The sequence below is a fragment of the Sitodiplosis mosellana genome, unplaced genomic scaffold, assembly GCF_009176505.1.
Source record: "Sitodiplosis mosellana isolate CC-2019 unplaced genomic scaffold, AAFC_SMos_1.0 Smas_scaffold_1, whole genome shotgun sequence".
NCBI classification, from domain to species: Eukaryota; Metazoa; Arthropoda; class Insecta; order Diptera; family Cecidomyiidae; genus Sitodiplosis; species Sitodiplosis mosellana.
This window is the reverse complement of record NW_022595244.1, coordinates 6,956,989-6,975,152: the sequence shown is the minus strand read 5'-3', so window position 1 is coordinate 6,975,152 and position 18,164 is coordinate 6,956,989. Positions and strand designations below refer to the sequence as shown.

General features: G+C 36.9%; 1 protein-coding gene across 7 annotated transcripts in view; it reads left to right on the top strand.

Annotated features, from left to right (window-relative positions):
* The first annotated feature begins 495 nt into the window (after positions 1-495).
* LOC129577325 (protein couch potato) overlaps positions 496-18,164 on the top strand; it is a 175,611-nt gene continuing 157,942 nt past the window's right edge. For 2 of the 7 annotated variants that reach the window (XM_055464148.1, XM_055464188.1), the window contains exon 1: positions 8,942-10,653. The gene's annotated coding sequence lies outside the window, so the exon portion shown is untranslated. Of the gene's footprint in view, positions 2,204-8,941; positions 10,654-18,164 lie in introns of those variants that run through there. The other 5 variants (XM_055464132.1, XM_055464140.1, XM_055464160.1 and 2 more) reach the window with 5 other exon arrangements.

Below are 18,164 nucleotides of genomic sequence, written 5' to 3'. Positions count from 1 at the left end.
TTTTTGTGCTCTGTCTTTCATTATTGCAGCATGAGAACAGGCTTAAACGTGCTAATGGTTGATTTCCCTCAGACGAAAAATCAAGTGGTGCGCATGCGAGCTACGGCTTTCATTTGCACACACATCCACATCCACATCCATCGTGTCTGCCTATCCTTTTGGATCACATCGAATGCATTCCATCGTGAATGTATGCATTGGCCCATTCTTCGTTCCTATGGAATTGAGTTGAAAACAACGATAAATAAAACATCACTCTCTCGCTATACGCACGCACACTTCAACACGACAACAAAAAATACACGCTGTCGAAGGAAAACAACATGGACTGAACTACCGTTAGGCATTCACATGTGTATGTGTCTCTGTGTGAGAGCGTGTATGTGTGTGGGGAGCAAAACACTCACAAGCGCACATTAGGGAAAAACATTTAAAAACCGTCACCACCGAGACGGAATTTATGTACACACACAGAATATTTTCCCAATATTGTTCATAGTTCGATGGAAATTCTCTGCTGAGCAAGCCTCCTGCCGTACAACATTCGCAAAGAAAGAAGAAAAAACCAAGAAATTTTTATTTAACAAGAAAAATTCTACATTCAAATCCGCAATTAAATCAAATGGAAATTTAAAGCGAAAATAATTCATTCATTTGAAATATCAACATACATATCATAGCAATTTAAGCTTCAACCAAATACATATCATAGTAAAATTAAGTGTATCAAAATATTTTGTGATTTTTTAAATACCAAAAGAAAAAATCGTAGTTTATAAAACATCTAAACCAAAATCATATCATTAGTCAAATAAGAAAATAAAGAAAAAGTCAATTAGTGAAGAATTTTTAGTCAGAATTTTTTTTTCGGTGATCAAAAAGTGTCTATTTTGGAAACGAAATTGATTCGGTATTTGGATCAATAAATCAATATCGACTGACGTGTGAATGAAAACAGCGTGGACGTTAAGTTACTGTTTTTGATTTTCGTCCTAAAACTGCGTCCATTCCCAACCATTTTAAACGGTATAACACCGAATTATTTGTAAATCGATAAAGAAAAACCGAAACGAAGCATTGTTATTTGGAAATCCCTAGCAAAAATCATTCGACGTAAAATCAAGTTGAATATTTTCTTGTTGTTTTTTTTTTATCAAATAAGGACATCGTAACGCGTCGCAACAGAAACGACAACAACAACAGTTAACATCACATCAATAAAACCTGGTGTGTGTATATTGGTTTTTGTGTGTGCCGTGTGTTTTTCCGAGTCTTACCGCTTTACCATTCTCTTTTTCTATCCGCATCACGCGCGCTCCGTCTATGCCAGTCAATTCGGTACACGGCTGATTGCCATATAGCCAAGTGTGTGGATCGCGCGCGCGTGTGTATGTATGTTACAAAACAGAAAGAGGGTGCGGGTTTTCACTGTATGCGCGCCGATGTGTATGCAATGGAATAAAGAAACAAAAAAACAATAAATTGATTGAACTCATTTGTATATCATCCATTAAGACCTGTACGTTGTTGGTGGGTTTTTTTTCGTTCGTTCGTTCTGGTCGCTGTGACGAGAAGACGACGTACACATAGCCACGCAACCACACAAAAAGCGAGGAAAAGTCCTTTTTGCCTGAGGGAGCTTCTTTACGGTGTTACTTGTTTATCATGATATTCCATAACACTTTCGTGTGAAGCAATTGAGATTCGAGCACCAAAACTCACATCGATTTGAGCAGTACGCGATTGAAGCAAGGAAAAAAAAGAGATAACGATTAAATAATACCGAAACAACCACATCGATACGGTCATTTCATGCTGCTGGAACTAAATATCAAAACATCTACGTCAAATTCTTTCGCGTTTAAGAAGAACAAAGCGTAATTTAAACAGACACATAATAATCAAACGGAACGAAAAGAGAGAGAGAGAGAGAGAGAAAAACAATAATTACCAAAGAGCAATAAAAACCTACGTTAAAAAGGTGTTCTTAATGTCGTTGTGTATGTGAGTGCGCGCATTTCAACGGTATTTTTTTTTTCAACGTATTCGTGGTTGTTGTTGGTTTTTTTTCGGTCTTCGTCGAACGAAGGATTTATTTGTTGTTTTCGACCATTCTGTTCGCGTACGTAGTCGATCGCGTCAGTATTTGAGTGTAGAGTATAGTATTTGACAGGAGGCGGGACAGGTGGATATAATTTCAGTTGTAAGTACCAGTCATTCATTCTATGTTAGATTCTCTTGTTCTACTGTGTACTTTTATTCTTCTTTTTCAAAATACCAAACCAATTGCTATGCTTTGTGCAACCGAACCTGTAGTGTCGGTTTGGCATTTTTTCCCCATTTACATTGATCGACATAAATAAATGAAGCAATCGATTCTCGAAGTGTTTCGAAAAAGAAATTGTATTTCCATATCAAATAAAAACGAAAGACCAAGCGAGTGGATGTATTGAACATGTCTAACGGTTTATTTGAACCCGTTGGAACCTACCAAATAAGTGGATTTATCAATATATCCGAAAATTACGGACACAGGAAAAATATCCCTCAACCGTTATGGCGCCATGTAGAAGTATGAACGGGAATGATAAAGAGAGAGATAGGGAAAAAATATCGAATTTTCAATCCTCTATAATTCAATTCGCTGGTTCCGTGCAACGGTAGCGAATAAAAAGAGTGAATATTGAAATTTTAACGACTCCATCGTCGTGTTATTTTGCTTTCGCTGCCGTTGCTATTGCTGTTGGTAAGCAAGCAAACATCGCACAACCATGTATAGGCATGGCTTTTATGGAAACCAATGAATTATTGATAGGTTTTTTTTTTCATTCGTGTTGAATTTATAGATACTACTGGATATTCCATTAGTTAGCGTCTTATGCGCAACGTGCATTTCAACTCTATACTATTCCACCGAGAAATGAATAAGTCCTTTTTTCTCACTCTCTCGTCAATTGAAACGGTTCTCTTTCGTTACACTCACCATGTTTATTCATTCGAATTGCGCAAATACGCATTAAGAAAATTAATATTATCTTTGTTTTAAACGGAAGAGCGTGAGGGAGACACGCAGAGAGAAAGAGGGCAATAGAAAGAGAGGTGAGCCTTGTTAGTTTTGTAATACAAGAAGAATAAAATATTTATGTTTAATTATCGTCACAATATTTATTCAATTACATTGTGATAGTGTTTGTATTTAGTTTTCAAAACGGGCAAAATAATATACGGATTAAAGTTTCTAATTCTCTAATGCTCTAAGCAAACTTGGAAGTGTAAGTGGTGCGCATTTTGACGCCACTTTTTCACACACACAAACACTTTCAAAGCTTTCGAGTGTAATTGCGTCATTTTGATACTTCTAATTCGAGTGCAGACATATTCTGGTATGTTTTGCGGTTAAATTGGATTTTTACCGCGAATAATGTGTGTGTGTGTGTCGATATGTGTTAGAGTACGCGCATTGCGTTACAATAACATATAACGTGTGTATACGCTGCCGGATAATTCCCATTACTGCATTGCTTTGACGATATTCGTCCCTTCCGCAACCGATCTCACCTCTCTAAAATATGAAGTGCGTACGAAATTAATGGACTTAATGAAGAGAGTCGAGAATATACAGTACTTTGGCCACACCAGAAAAACCACTAATGCATCGACATATTCGACGGTCTAATTGATTTAAGTCTAATTATTGCGAGTGTCGCATTTTCTATCATTAGTTACGGTATCTTCAATTTGCCAACATACACACGTAATTTATTGACCATCGTCGTCGTGTGTTCGGTGAATCAATTTTTTGGCATTGATGATGCTGCTGCTGCTGCTGACCACCTACATAAACTCCAATGCGTTCGTTCAGCTCGGAGCATTGTAAATATTTATGACGGTCAATGCATTGAACTCGTTCAAACACAAACTCACATACCTCCGAGTTATGAGTTACGCACATTCATTTTGCTGTGTTTTCGATCTCCGGTTGTGAACCCAAACAGTGAGTGGTTCACGAAACGGGAACACAAAAGAAGATCATAAAAATTATAAGTTATCGTTCGTAACAGCTGATTGAACATAGTGAGGCAATTGTGTGTGTGTGTTTTTATTAACTTGTGCGCGCAGGTAAGCACAGACAGACGCACATACAGGAGCCGCGCATGTTTCATTGACTTTTCGTCGCCGTTGCCGTTGGTCGCAAGACAAAAATGGAAGCAGATGAACAAAGATATAACAAGTAATTTGTAACAAATTTATCAAGATTTATGGCCACATGCTAATGATCGGTGAAACCAGCGAGTAGCAAGTCGAAAATATAATGAAAGTGAATTACGGTTTCCGTTTCATACATTTTTACAAGGTGAAAAACTGGGATGGAACCGTTCGGTTTTTTCACGTGCCAGACTTCTGGTACGGAAGAAAAGTTTTTCGTGAATCAAATTACCGTTATTGGTATTTCGTTTCATATTAATAAGGTTGACATATGTCAAAAATTCAAAGAATTCCTTTTTATTTGGCTCTTTGACACAAACATCTAAGAGCATGCATATGAAATGGAACGAACGCATGGGAACGAAAGAGAACAAACTTCAAATGAATTTTGAATGCCATTTGGGAAATATGAAATGTGTTGGAGACAATGCCGGTATGGTATGCTGTCCTTCAGCAACTGAAAAAAAACAACAACTATAACAACAAAAGCCTGATCAATTCCGTTGATAGCTCAGGCGGAACGTCAAGTCATATATATATATATAATATGTTTGTACATGGAACACGCGAACTGAAGAAGAAAAAAAAACTTTTGACAGGATTCAAATACAATACTGTGCTCGATATGAGTATTGCTCGAAAATTTTCCACGTTGAATTTTCGTAGCGAATTAAGTCAAAAGTTTATTTGTTACCATTTTGCCATAATTGGGATCCCACGACAACAGCTTAATACAGTTGAATAACAGTTTTTCATTTCGCACAGCGAATGTACACAAATTCGAATCCAAAATCCAACGCCAAACAATCCCAACCACCGAAGTGCAAATGGCTGGACGCGCTCATGATGTTGACAAATTTTACTTTACCATTTGGTTAGTTTTGTTTTTTCGTCATTGTAATTTTCGTGCTATTACCGTGGTGGTAGCTATAATGAACGGCGTAGTTTTCGTTATTCCGTTGATTAGTTGTGCGGGTTTTGTGTCACCATGGCAACACACATACACACACAAACACACACACTCTACACGGCGTGGAATATTTCGAATATCTAAATAATTGTCTATTATTACCGATATACACGCATTCTGAACGAAAAAAAAACACGGGAACTACGATGACCGAGCCATCCATCCGAAATGGAAGAATTCAAACTATTTTTATCGATCATGCGGCACATATTTGGCTTCAATTTGGGTATTTTTTTTTCTTCGAAAAAAAAAAAAACAAAAATGACTCGTGAATATGGCCGAGGGGCCGAATAGGAGAGCTTGATCATTTGGGAATTGATAGACAACATCCGCAGACTATACGCACCTTTTGTGTCATACGAGCCGAACAAAATAATTGTGTGACATGCGCTACATTTTTACATTAACATGTATATAATTTTCGTTTTTCCCTATTTGGTTGGCGTTCGATAAGATTTTGATTGAAGCACGTCCTATTGTGTATGTGTTTGGGGACTTTATTATGTGTTAACCGAAAAAATGCTGCTATATTTTACAGCTCAGTGATTGTACAATGTACATTGTATGGTGGTGGAAGTGGATACGACACCAACGCACACACATACGGCCATTCAACAAACGAAAGAAAAATGTAATAATAATTTTCCAATACATTGATAGTGTGGGCGATGTATTGTCTATTGACTGTTTTTCTATCGCTTTTGCTATCGGATATGGATTGATTGAGTTGGAACGGAACGTTGTCCTGGAAACATTATGTTTGCTTGACTAGATTTTACACATGAATTACTCATACTCTTGCTACACTCAATTTTATTGATTTCGGTGTAAACGCCTCGCGCTTTCCGACACACACACACACACACACACATGCACACTCACTCACGTACCAAACGGCTCAAAGATGATAATACCTGTGTGCCATCTTCGTTGGATTATTTGGGCAAATAAGAACAGAACTTCATCTTCCTACGTTTGTCGACCGATGCACGAATAATTTATTCAATTTTGGTGAACGTTCAAATTTAACTGGTTGAAAACGGTTCTATTTATCTATATTTAACCGATGTAAGTTGAATTACTTCCAATTCGATTGTTTCAGGTGTTATAACCTCGTAATTTACATCCAAATCTATGGTCAATTTTATTTTGCCCTTGATTTTTTCTATTCAACTTCGGCCAAACTAATAAATAATACATATTTAATCGCTAGATTCTGCTAAATGCTCACTCAAAGTTCAGTAACCAAGTCATTATTACTTATTATTTATCAGAATATACACACAAAAAACCCGTAACCGAACAAAGTAATTATGAACATTTTACGCATGAGAGTATCTTATAACACTCTGATGCCCATCCGATAACAGCGAATAGTGTACACAAGCTTAAAAGTAGTTTGTATTCTCTCTCTCTCTTGCTCTCCCCTATCTGGCCATTATTTAATTCGATGCAAGCGAAAATTTGCGACAGTCACCACATCGACGAAGTAAATGTGTGCAAGAAAATCGAGAGACGATTCAAATGCAACTAAAACCAATAAATTTTCACGTGGTTTAAAGTTTAGAAAGCACACACAAGTGTGCTCGTTCGTTGCATGTGAGTGCCCGTCTGCATGCGACAAATTCTGCAATTTTTTTCTCTCTCTTTCCCTCATTTTCTTCTTCTATTGACAAACATTCTAGCTCGGAGAATCTATCGGACTGGCTTCCGTTTTCAATGCGTTTTAAATGCAGTTTGTGTGTTAAAGTTTTGGGTTGAGGTAAAAGTTCTTCATGTTGTTGTTGTTTTTTTTTCTACTGTGGGTCTTTTGTTTTGATAACATTTGCAATCTTCTTTGCTGCTACAGAGAAACGAAGTCTTCTTCTTTTGCAGTTGGTTTGGTTTCAATGTGTGTGTATGCATGCAACGAAAGACTCTTAGATTACACTACGAGGTTACATGCTCGAGAAAAAATTCCGATGAAAAATCAAGTAAATAAACACAAACTAAGTAAAACATAAACATTTTGTTCAACTTTTTTTGTTGCGTACAAAACCGTAAATGGTTGGAACAACGTTCAGTGAATGGAAACGGTGGCAAGATTGAAGGAGCGAGTGAGATGAATCGGCCGGGGTCAGACACCACCAAAAACTTTCAAGTTGTGTAAAAAAAAGTAGTAGTTTCGGTATTTTATCGCATTTATGGTTATCCGATATGGATTTAAAACTACAAACTTTTCATCTCGTACACAAAAATGGTTTTTGCGTATCCAATCGGACGACAACTGCTACTGTACTCCATATACACTGGCCACATGTATACATTTTTTCCCTTCAAATTTGAATCATTTAATTATATGGTTGTTTTATTAATTTGATTTTCCAAGTTGAAAATGTTTGAGCGCATGAATCGATTTGTGTTTCCAACGTAGTTACCAATCATTCGCTTAATGTTTCTAACGAACAATGGAATGAAAAATTGCTGTTTAAATAATGGAAACGGAAAAAAAGTGAAATTGGATTGGCCATTTCAATGAAAACGGACTGATTATCGGAGAAAATGGACAGATGGCTAGAAAAATGGCTCGTACATTTGAATTGCATTATTTCTTGGAAATTTTCCAGCCTAATTGAAATGTTATCATGCTGTCCATGGATCATTATCCTACTTTCGATGTTTTGTCGTTATTAATTTACGAGTCCAGTTGCTATGTAATCATCAACAAAGCGTTCAATTGGAAACGACGAAAAATGATAAATCACGAAGTTTCACCGCACCATTGGATCTACGGCGATAGTACAAGTATGTTTTCCTGGTAATTACAAATGCGCCTAACTTCTCAATGAAAGCCTTTCATACTCAAGTGCCATGCAATTAAAGCGCTCATACGATCATCATAAACACGTACATATCGTTATCCATGCAATTAAAATGTGCATCTCTCAATGCCGATGTTACAGCGAAAGAGCGAGAAAAAAAACGTAATCGTCTGTGTACTCACGAAAATTAATTCATAATCGGAAAATTTGAAAATATTTTGCGGTTTCCGGCCAGTTGAAATGACGAGGAAAAAAACACCGCGGCGGCTTATGTAAATTGAGTGAAATTCGTTGTTTTTCGGCGGGTTAGAGCTGTCACCGTGAAAGAGATAACTATCTGTGCCGTGCTCTGAGTGTAATGTGCGCGCAACAGCACGAACGAATAAAGAGAAAAACAAAGCCCCATAGACATTAAGACGAAAAATAACAAACATATGGTTGTGTCGAGTAAAAAAACAAAAGCAAAAAAGCAGTAAAAGAGTTGCCGACACACGGAGCACACAGTGAATAAAAAACAGCAACAAATTACTCACACGATTCAAGCTGTTCCCCTGCCAGTTAAGTTTTCAGCCGTCACTCGAATTTCACTCGAAACTTCAAATTGAGTGGATTTGTTCGGATGCGGCTCTTCCGCAGTCCCGCAACCACTTAACATCCTGCGTGCACAGGTGGGCTTAATGACTATTGTTAAGCATTTTTTATCGTCTGCCGCCCGCCGCCCGCCGCGTCAACATTTGTTTTGACCGTTGCTAGAACGTTTCGTTGATCGCACGCGCGTTGCGTTCTCGTCACTAGAACGAAACCATTTTCTCCCCACTTTTCACTCAATCGTTCGTTCCGTTCCAAATGGATGATACCAACAAACCGAATACATGCACAACGACGGCACGGCATCGCAGGTTTGTCATGACGCAACGGCAGCGTTACCGTTGAATTCAACTCAAATGCACATTGGATTCTCAGTCGAATATCAGCAGTTGAGTTAGAAACAACGATTTACGGCACTACCATTTTTGCACCATAAACCACTGTCTGATACGAATTCAAAATCCAATCGTTTCGAATTGATTGAGTTCAGAAAATTGCATAGAAGTAGTCCTCTGAAGAAAACAACAACAACTACAATCAAAGGAACGGAAATATTATTGTTATTACGATTCCGGCGAAACAGCGAAGATTTTGGAACGATAAAACTATCGCAATCGAGAATTGAGCCGTAACGGTGAATAAAGTTTAAATAGAAAATAGAAAAAAAAGAAAACTTTCGTGTGAAAAAATACATTCAAAGCGCAAAGACTTTCGAGCCAAATCTAACAATTCAGCGAGAAAAAAGCATTGTAATTGAGACATTTTATCCAAAGCGATTCATTAAATTCAGGTGTATTTCATTACATCAAAATTCATATCGTACAGTTTTATCAATCGACTGCGTGTTTATGTGAACAATAATTCTTTTGCACTTCTAGATAAATACGTATATAATTTTGCGATAGCCCTCAAAATTAGTTACTGTGTTTGTGCGAATAGTGAAGTTAGCGAATTGTTGTGCTTTGCGAATTAACATAGAGCTATTGCCAGAGCGAGAGAGTGAGAAAGAACTAAGCAAAAGCAACAGAAAGCTAAATATCGTAATCAATTAGAAAAAAATGTAATAATCTGCATCGTGTTACTCCGAACAGAAGCTCAAAGAGTAACGAATAGCAAGCGAACAAAAAAAAACACATAAAATTATAGAGAGGAAAAAGACGCGATTCGAAAATTAAAATACACGGTTATTATTTTGTTATTCTCGCTCGCGCGTTACTACGTTCATTTCTTTCGAACGTAAGAAGGTGCAAAACATTGCATGCCAACAGTACATTTAGTCAATATCAGTGTTGTTCTCGGTGGTCTCTCTCACATCGGTGTATGTGTATGTGTTTCTGAATGCTATCAGCAGCGCGGCTACAATTTGTGATTGTTTGCGATTCTATTGTTCAACATTGTTTTTTTTTTTGAAAATTAAAATACAATCCAGCAAAGCGAAGAAAAAAGCAGCAAATACACAGCGGAGAACATAGAATCTGCATGTACAGAAGCTGAACGAAATTTTAAAAAAAGAAGCTGAAAGTTAAAAACGAAGCGAGAGAAGAAAAAAAAAACACACACACACACGTATAATCAAATAGAATTTTGTTCATATCCATAGAGAATAGTGTAAGTTGTATGAGTAATTTTACGATTTTACATGTATGTTCATATATTGCGAATGTGATAAAAGCCCCAAATTGAGACAGAGCGACAGAGAGAAATATTGAATTACTAACAACAACAACAACAACCATAAAAGCAACGAAAAATTATTCCTGTTCATGTTTGTTCATTTTTTTCTGTTGTAAATCTGTGTGAGGTGAAACGTAAATTAAAGCAAAAAAAAAACACTATTTTATCAACGTAATTTGTTGAGTGTGTTGTCGGCTAAAAATTAAATTGAGTGACGAGCGAGAAAGAGCAAAAAAAAGAAGAAAAAATAAATTTTAAATATAGAAACGATTTTTATTGTTTGTTCGTTAGTGCTAACTAGTGATTTTCTCAATTAAAGCAGAAAAAACATATTGTGCATTTGGAATTTTAAGCAATTCGACCGAAACCAATTTGGAGAGTGTTTGACTTTTACCAACACAAGCACGAGCTAAGGTGTGTGTCCAAATTTTTTTTTTACAACATTTTAATTTTTCCTACCGCAACATTTTTTCCGTTTGTCGTTAGCCGTTTTTTTTTTCTAAATCAGCATCAATACCGAAAAAAGCGAGTTATTCATTTTTGTGTATACATGAAATTGTTCCATAATTGGCAGAAAGTTCCCAAACCTTAGCATTGCTCGAATGATTGTCATTAATTGTTATCGTGTGTTGTATTTCTGTTTGTTTGTTTTTTTCATAATTATTTTTAAATGTATACAAAAGATCACACATTATGATTGGAAGTTGTTCGAAAAGTTCATTTGTTGTACGCAATTTGAGTTTGTGCCGTCAGAAAAAAAAATTGTCCCAATTTCAACAGTTACGCCATGTGTGAGCGTAGTGTATGTGTATTTTAATCTGTCGATCTCTCCGGTAAAAACAGCAGAGGAAAACACACACAAAATTATGATTGAATGTGCGATAAACATCGACGTATAGAATAAATAACGAGTTGAAAATCGGTTGCCAGCATTTAATGCGAATGATCGAAAACGTTTGTATTATTAGCCCTTAGTGCATGAAGCCAAACCGAATAAGCCAAGTAATGGGTTTTCTATTTGAGAAGAAAACAACAACATATTTTCTATTGTCGACCGCGTGCACATTGAGTGAATGAACGAAAGAGATGGAGTGCGAAGGAAAAAAGAAAAAGAAAAAAATGAACCGATCGACACAGTACGACGATTTTTACAGCATCTCGCAGCCATTGACTTGAATGATGAAATGGCTGAGAAGAAACCGACATGAATGAGACGAAACAAGTAATTTCGTATGTTGGTTTGCATGAGAGATAGATAAAAATGCACATATCAACAACGAGCAACAACAGAAAGAAACAATTACGACTACATACAATGAATGTAATACATCTGTTATTCGTTTACAACCACGAAGTTTGTGAAACAAACGAACGAAGAGAAACGGAGGAGAAAAAAATAACAGTTTTGTGTTGGTTTGTTTTTCTTTTCGCGGTCTTTTTTCACGTGAAATGCAAACATATAAAGAGAAATTTTATTTAAACATATGTGTTTGATTATGGCCGTTTGTATTATTTTAGTTATTTTTTTTTTTGTAAATTTTATTCTCTTACTCGCCTCGTCAATTGAACTTTTACGTGGTACAAACGTTATTTTATATCTCTTTTTGGTTAATTGTTTTTCAACTCTGGCTCAGACTGTGTGTTTCTATTGAATTCTCACATTTCAAGCGAATCATTCGGCTGAATCACAAATTTGACAATGAGGGAAAAAACCGATCGTTTGATTGGAAAAATGTGTGTGTGTGTAAATTAAATAATCAACCTTATCGAGTCGATGAGCGTGAGTTAGCTTTCGTACGATGGCACATCCATTCAGTTGATTGATCAATTTATGTGGCCGTGAATTGTATCTTTGTGTCTCACAACAACACGTTTCGTGTGCTTTCTCTCTCTCTCTCTCTCTCTCTCTCTCTCTCTCTCTCTATCTCTCTTTCTCTCTCTCTCTCTCTTTCGAGAATGATATAAATTAGCTGAAAAGGTTAAAGTTGAAACTATTTGAAATCATTTAAAATTGCCTTTCTTCGTCGCTTCTATTCTCATAATACCCAATATATTCCTGTAGTTATATTGTTTTAGCTCATTTGGTTGTTGTGTAAATCGTTTCAACGACGACGAACGAGTACAATTTTATTGCATAAATTCCATTTTATTTCGTTGGGATTCTGACGTGAGCAGACAAAGAACCAAGAAATGGGCGAACAAGAGCGGCGTTGATGTAAGAACACAATTCAACAAATTCAACGTGCAAATGAACGCGGAGAAAGAGAGCGCATATGAGACGGGGCAAAAAAGCCTCAGCTTGATCATGAAAGAGGCAAAGAAGCAAAATAAAAACACATCAAGAGAAATAGAGGCAACCGAAAAGAGAAAAAATGTAAAAAAAAATTCATAATAATTTATATTTATGTTAAAAAGAAATTAAAACATTTCTCATTCGCGCGCAAGCAATAAAAGTCATAAACAAAAGAGTTGAAAACTGAAGCAGAAAACTTTCACGAGCATTTTTTTTTTCTTTCTTTCTTCTTCTCTTGAACAAGAGCATAGACACCGTCAAATACGCAAACAGAACCGTACATACACAAACAAACACATATTCTGGCTCACACGCAATCCAACGCCATATCTCAGTTCAACGATGCTGTTTTACACGCTTAACAAACAGTAGCACTAACGAAAACAACTTATTTGAAGCAGAGAAAGAGAGTAAACAAAAGGCAAAAAAGGAAAAAAAGCCACATTCTCTCTTTGTCTCTGTCTCTATCCATGGAACAAATGTTCACATAATGATAGTACATGGGCCAGTGGATGTACTTGTTGTAAACGCATAGAAATTCCCCAAATGCATTGTGCAAAGTGAAGGTGAACTGCATTCAAAAACGCGATATGAAACATTCACGAAAACTTCGTTCAAGAAAATTTAATCCACTGCAGTCAAGTACTTGTGCTTTGCTACTTCAAAGAATAAGGAATAAAGAGAGAGTGAGGGAGGGAGAGAGAGTAAAAAAGGGCAGCAGCGGCACAAGATCAAAATATGTTGCTCAATTCAAAGTCACCAGTGTGCCGTATTTCGTGGAAAGAAGCATTATTCATGAAAAATTTGGGGAAAAGCGACGGCCAAATTACATTCATTTTGACGGTTTTATGCACATTATCAAAGTGATTCAGTGGCGGGATTTGCTGGATCTGGCAACGACAGAAAAGAGAGGAATAAAAATTAAAATAAAACGAACATACTCACAACACATAATGAACTTGCTTCCGTTTCTCTCGTACTCTCACTCTGTCTCTGCCATGCCACCACCGTCGTCTTCTTCTTTGTCGTAATTTGTTCGCGGAAGCGTAACAAAACATTTTAATGTGCAAAAGGTTTAATTACGAGTATGTTTTCTTCTTCGAGGTAGCGCAAAAGACGTGAACCATGTTGGTGTCTCAAATATCGTTTCAGAGCGCAAGAGTTGTCAATAACAGCTAGAGATTATTTCTACGGGTTTATGTGTGTATGTATACGGTAGTGTGCTGAGCACATTTACGTCTTGGGTCATGTTCAAGACCACAGTGTGTTCAACAGCTGTTTTTCGAGCGCTCGTTCGTTTCACCTTTTATCAAGGCACATGATCAGCTCTCGACAGTATCAAAATTGCCCGAAAAATCCTCGCAATGATAAACTAAATCCATCAACAGCCATTACCATCTGAGAATACAAAGGTGTTACAGAATGATATAAAAAGAGAAAACTACAGAGAAAGAGAATAAAATGACGAATAAACCCGAGGAAGAAAAGGAAGAAGAAGAAACGATTTTTATGTCATGCATTGTTCAGGTATTCTTCTTTTGAGCTCTCTTCCTTTTTCACATACACGCATTTCGTGAGTGACTGTGTATGTGGTATGTTTGCTAGCTCCGGCGAATTGATGCGTGCGTATGTGTTTGTGTTTGTATTGCCATGAAGAGAGTACATCATCATGGCATTAACTTCATACGATGTTTAAATATTATATATTATATATACAAAGAAAAATTTCGTGCCTCTGCGTCGCTCATTGTTTTTATTCTCGCTCACACTTTGCGTTGTGTGTTTTTGTTGTTAGCTGAATATATGAACTTCCTCTTGTTATATTCTTTTTCTCTTCTTGTTGTCATTTTTTTCGTGCACTTTTTTTTCGTCCGTTCCGTTTAGTAGTCGCTTGCGCGCGACCGCCAAGCCGTTTTATAAATTCGACATGTTATTATGAACTCTGTTTGTTGTTCGTATGCCCGTATTTATACTCTAGTCATAATTTTTTTTTATATCACTCCATTGTGACGTGGTTGTTCTTCGGAACGTGCGCTCTATCTCTCTCTTGACTATGCCTTGTTTTACCTATTGACTAACAAAAATGAGGTACCCCACTTGGATGGCTGTGAGTTCGCATTGTACTTCAACTTGTACTTGACGGCGGCTCGCAAAAATGACAACACATACACACACACACACACACCGCCAGCACCAAATTGTTGGAAAAGAATGAGTGCGCGCGAGACGAGATAGAGATCCACAATAAAAAATGTTTGATGATCGAAGTGTTGGTATTGCCACTGCCATTACTTGGCATTCTATTATTTTGTTTTGTGTTATTCAGTTACTTCTTGAGCCGTCGCACTCTCATGTGAGAGAGCTGAATAAAATACGTACACTTGGAACGTAATGAACACTTCTCTCGTTTAGTCCGTGTCTCTATATCATCGAAACACAGATTGTGTTACTCGCAAAGGCTTTTAGGTGATGGCATTGGGTGGATCAACGCTAATGTTACTTCTATTCATTTTTTTCTGTGGTTGTTGTTATTGTATTGTGTTTATTTCGCTCGCTCGACATTGGAACGTGTGTATACTATCGACGATAGGCCGATGCACAAGTGTGTGTTTGAATATATGATTCAATTCTATTCTGTTTCAAAGTTCCCAAGTTTTTTTTTGTTGTTGTTGGTTTCCTCTTTGTTTTTTTGTGTTTATACGTTTTGTTGTTGCTTTTTCGAGTCTTTGCACCGCGGTTTTACTTCACTCATTTTTCTCTATCACCATCTCCCTTTGTCATTCGTTCGCCCATCCAGTCGTGGTCGCTCACTCACTCGCTCAATTCATATTCCTCTGTTCAAGTGCTTAAATACCGGCGTACATAAAGCAATCACAAACGTATTCACAGGTTTCAATGCTATTATTGTGTGTCTTCAATTTATTACTGTAGTTATATATTACGTACATTTTAGAAGGTGTTATTGTTAGTTTTGTTGTTGGCATTCACAGGTCCTATTTTTCTTGTGCCGGCTCAATCTATCCAATTTATTCTCTCTTTTATTCTGCTTTTTCTTTCGTTGTTGTTATTGTGTGTACGTATATCTGTATAGATTGCTTGTTCAACATTTAGAAACCAAATAAATTCACCTGTGAATTTATATACATACAGACACACTCAGGTTCGTCTCAGTGTATATTTTTCGGTCATTTACCATACGCAACAACGCCATCACCATCAAACCAATTTGATTCGTGTCGACATTTTGCTTATATTGCTTTATTAATCTTCATTCATTTTGTACATGCCTTTTACAATGAGAACAACCCGGAAAAAAAACGACAATCTACTAAAAGAACGCACACAGATTAACGAACACACAAATAGTATAAAGTACCTTTTTAGCTTTAATGCGATTATCACACAGATAAAATATTATTGTGTGGAGAATGCGTAATGTGGAAAATTGTGAGTGAGTGTGTGTTGGTTTTTTGTTGTTCATTCGAAATTGGCCCGGTGATGAATAGTCATACTTGCGCTTCGCTTGCGCGCTTCCACTTGCGCATCACATAATGGCACAGGATTAATTGTACAAAAAAGTTTCCGTGATAAATGGCGATGGCGCAATGTTTGTGTGCATGAAAAAGGATTATCGCCCATTTTTCATCCCGGTATGCCGATCCATTCACAAAATATAACCAATTATATTATTTGCTGGGAAAATCAATTGGTCGAACAACACCTTTGATGCTGTATTCATTTATCAGCCGGTTTTTTTTTCTGGCCCTCGTTGTTGATCACTTTGGCAGATTCGCCAAAATGAAAAAAATGGTTTTGTTTCAAAAGAGATTTGCTCTCAAATAAAGTGACCCTCAACCTTCCAACGCGCGCATTTCATGCGAAATCATTCTTCTTCTTCGCTTGTCGGAAATTGACGTGTTAAATGGTTTTATTTATGGGTAAAATAAAAGCGAGATTATGCTTAAATTCATTTCGCTCGAGTTAAGTATAGCCAAGAGGCATTTTTTAATTGCCGATATAATACGATGGATAAAAGTTGAATCTAATTTCGGCTTGATTAGCAGCAATAACTCACAGTCAAAGTTCATGGATTGATGCTTCGATGATGATGGTCAGTGTGCGCACAAAAACCGCACACTGAAGTCGTTATCAATAACTGCTGGCCATACGGAATAATTTGATATAATCGACGCGAATCGATCTTAATGACTGACAAACACACACACACACACACACATAATTCGCATCATGAGGCGTGAATGGCGCGATGAAATTGCACGACCTATTATAAAATGGACGTAAAATTTCAATGGATACTTTTTATTTTATCAATTTACATCCCGCGAGCGCCTGTAATGATATCAAACGGGTGTAATTACACCGTGTTTACGGGCGATTGGGTTCAATTGCACAAAAACACATAATACCCGATGATAGAAATTCATGTTTCACGCTAAATACATTCATAATGTTTTGTTGCGAGTGTTTGTGATGCTGTTTCCAATCCAATCCCATACAGACACTATAGATGTCATTCGTGTGATATCGCTTTTTCTATTCTCTTCATCACTACTTTTTTTCCTATCTTTCTCCATTTGTGCCGTGGCATGTTGTTGTCATTCGATTTTTTACACAGAGACGCCACAACATTATTTCATTGGCGTCGTATACATTATATAATGCAATTTTTTTCTCCTCTCCGCGTCTTTTTTCTAGGTTGTATTTATACTATGTATCAATTATTACTATATTCGACTCGTGCGCTTATCTTGAAATTCTATTCAACGGTGTCCGTAATTGAGTTGATCATAAAAAAATGGAATACGATTTTTTGTTGTCGTTAGTTTTGTGTCGTGTTGTATTTTTTTCCGTTTAAAAACGTGTTATTTGTCATAGGCACTCGTGATGAGGACGAGTTTGTTGTGTTTATGGCAAATGTGCGTCCAGTGAATGTGTGTATGGGACGGAAATAAAATTACACCTGAGAAATAAATTGCTACATGCAATTACTGAATTAAAAATGCGACACAGTCTGTCATTTATGATCCACAATCGCGCACACACACACACACACATCGCTCGCCAAGAATGAGAAAATGGCAAAAACTTTTGCGAAACATCAAAAACACATAGTTCATGAAATGAAACGAAGCGAATCGAATGGTTTCACAAAGAAATTTTAGTAAATCTTAATTTTACGCTGTATTTCATTTCGGTTCCTTCCCATTTACTGGCCACGTATTTCGTGGCACAAACACACACACACACACTGTGCCCCAAAAAGAAACGCTACTTAATTACTTATTTCATCTAATTTCCAATAGATTGCGAATCAAATCAAACATGTTACGTTCTCATTAGAAAATGAGCAAAGATACATTTAGTTGAACTGACAGACGAAGAAGAAGAAGAAGCAGCGGCAGCAGCAAAAAAGTACGAACGCAGAGCAACAAATATTCGCTCATCGAATTCGTACTGTTAGTTGGTTAGTCATTCGGATAATGAATGCCCTGTAACTTTTTAAACATATTATTTGCGATGTTGTTCCATAGCAACGAGTTAAATTCATCGTGTCGAACAGACCAAGAGAGAGAGAGAGAGAGAGAGAGAGAGAGAGAGAGAGAGAGAGAGA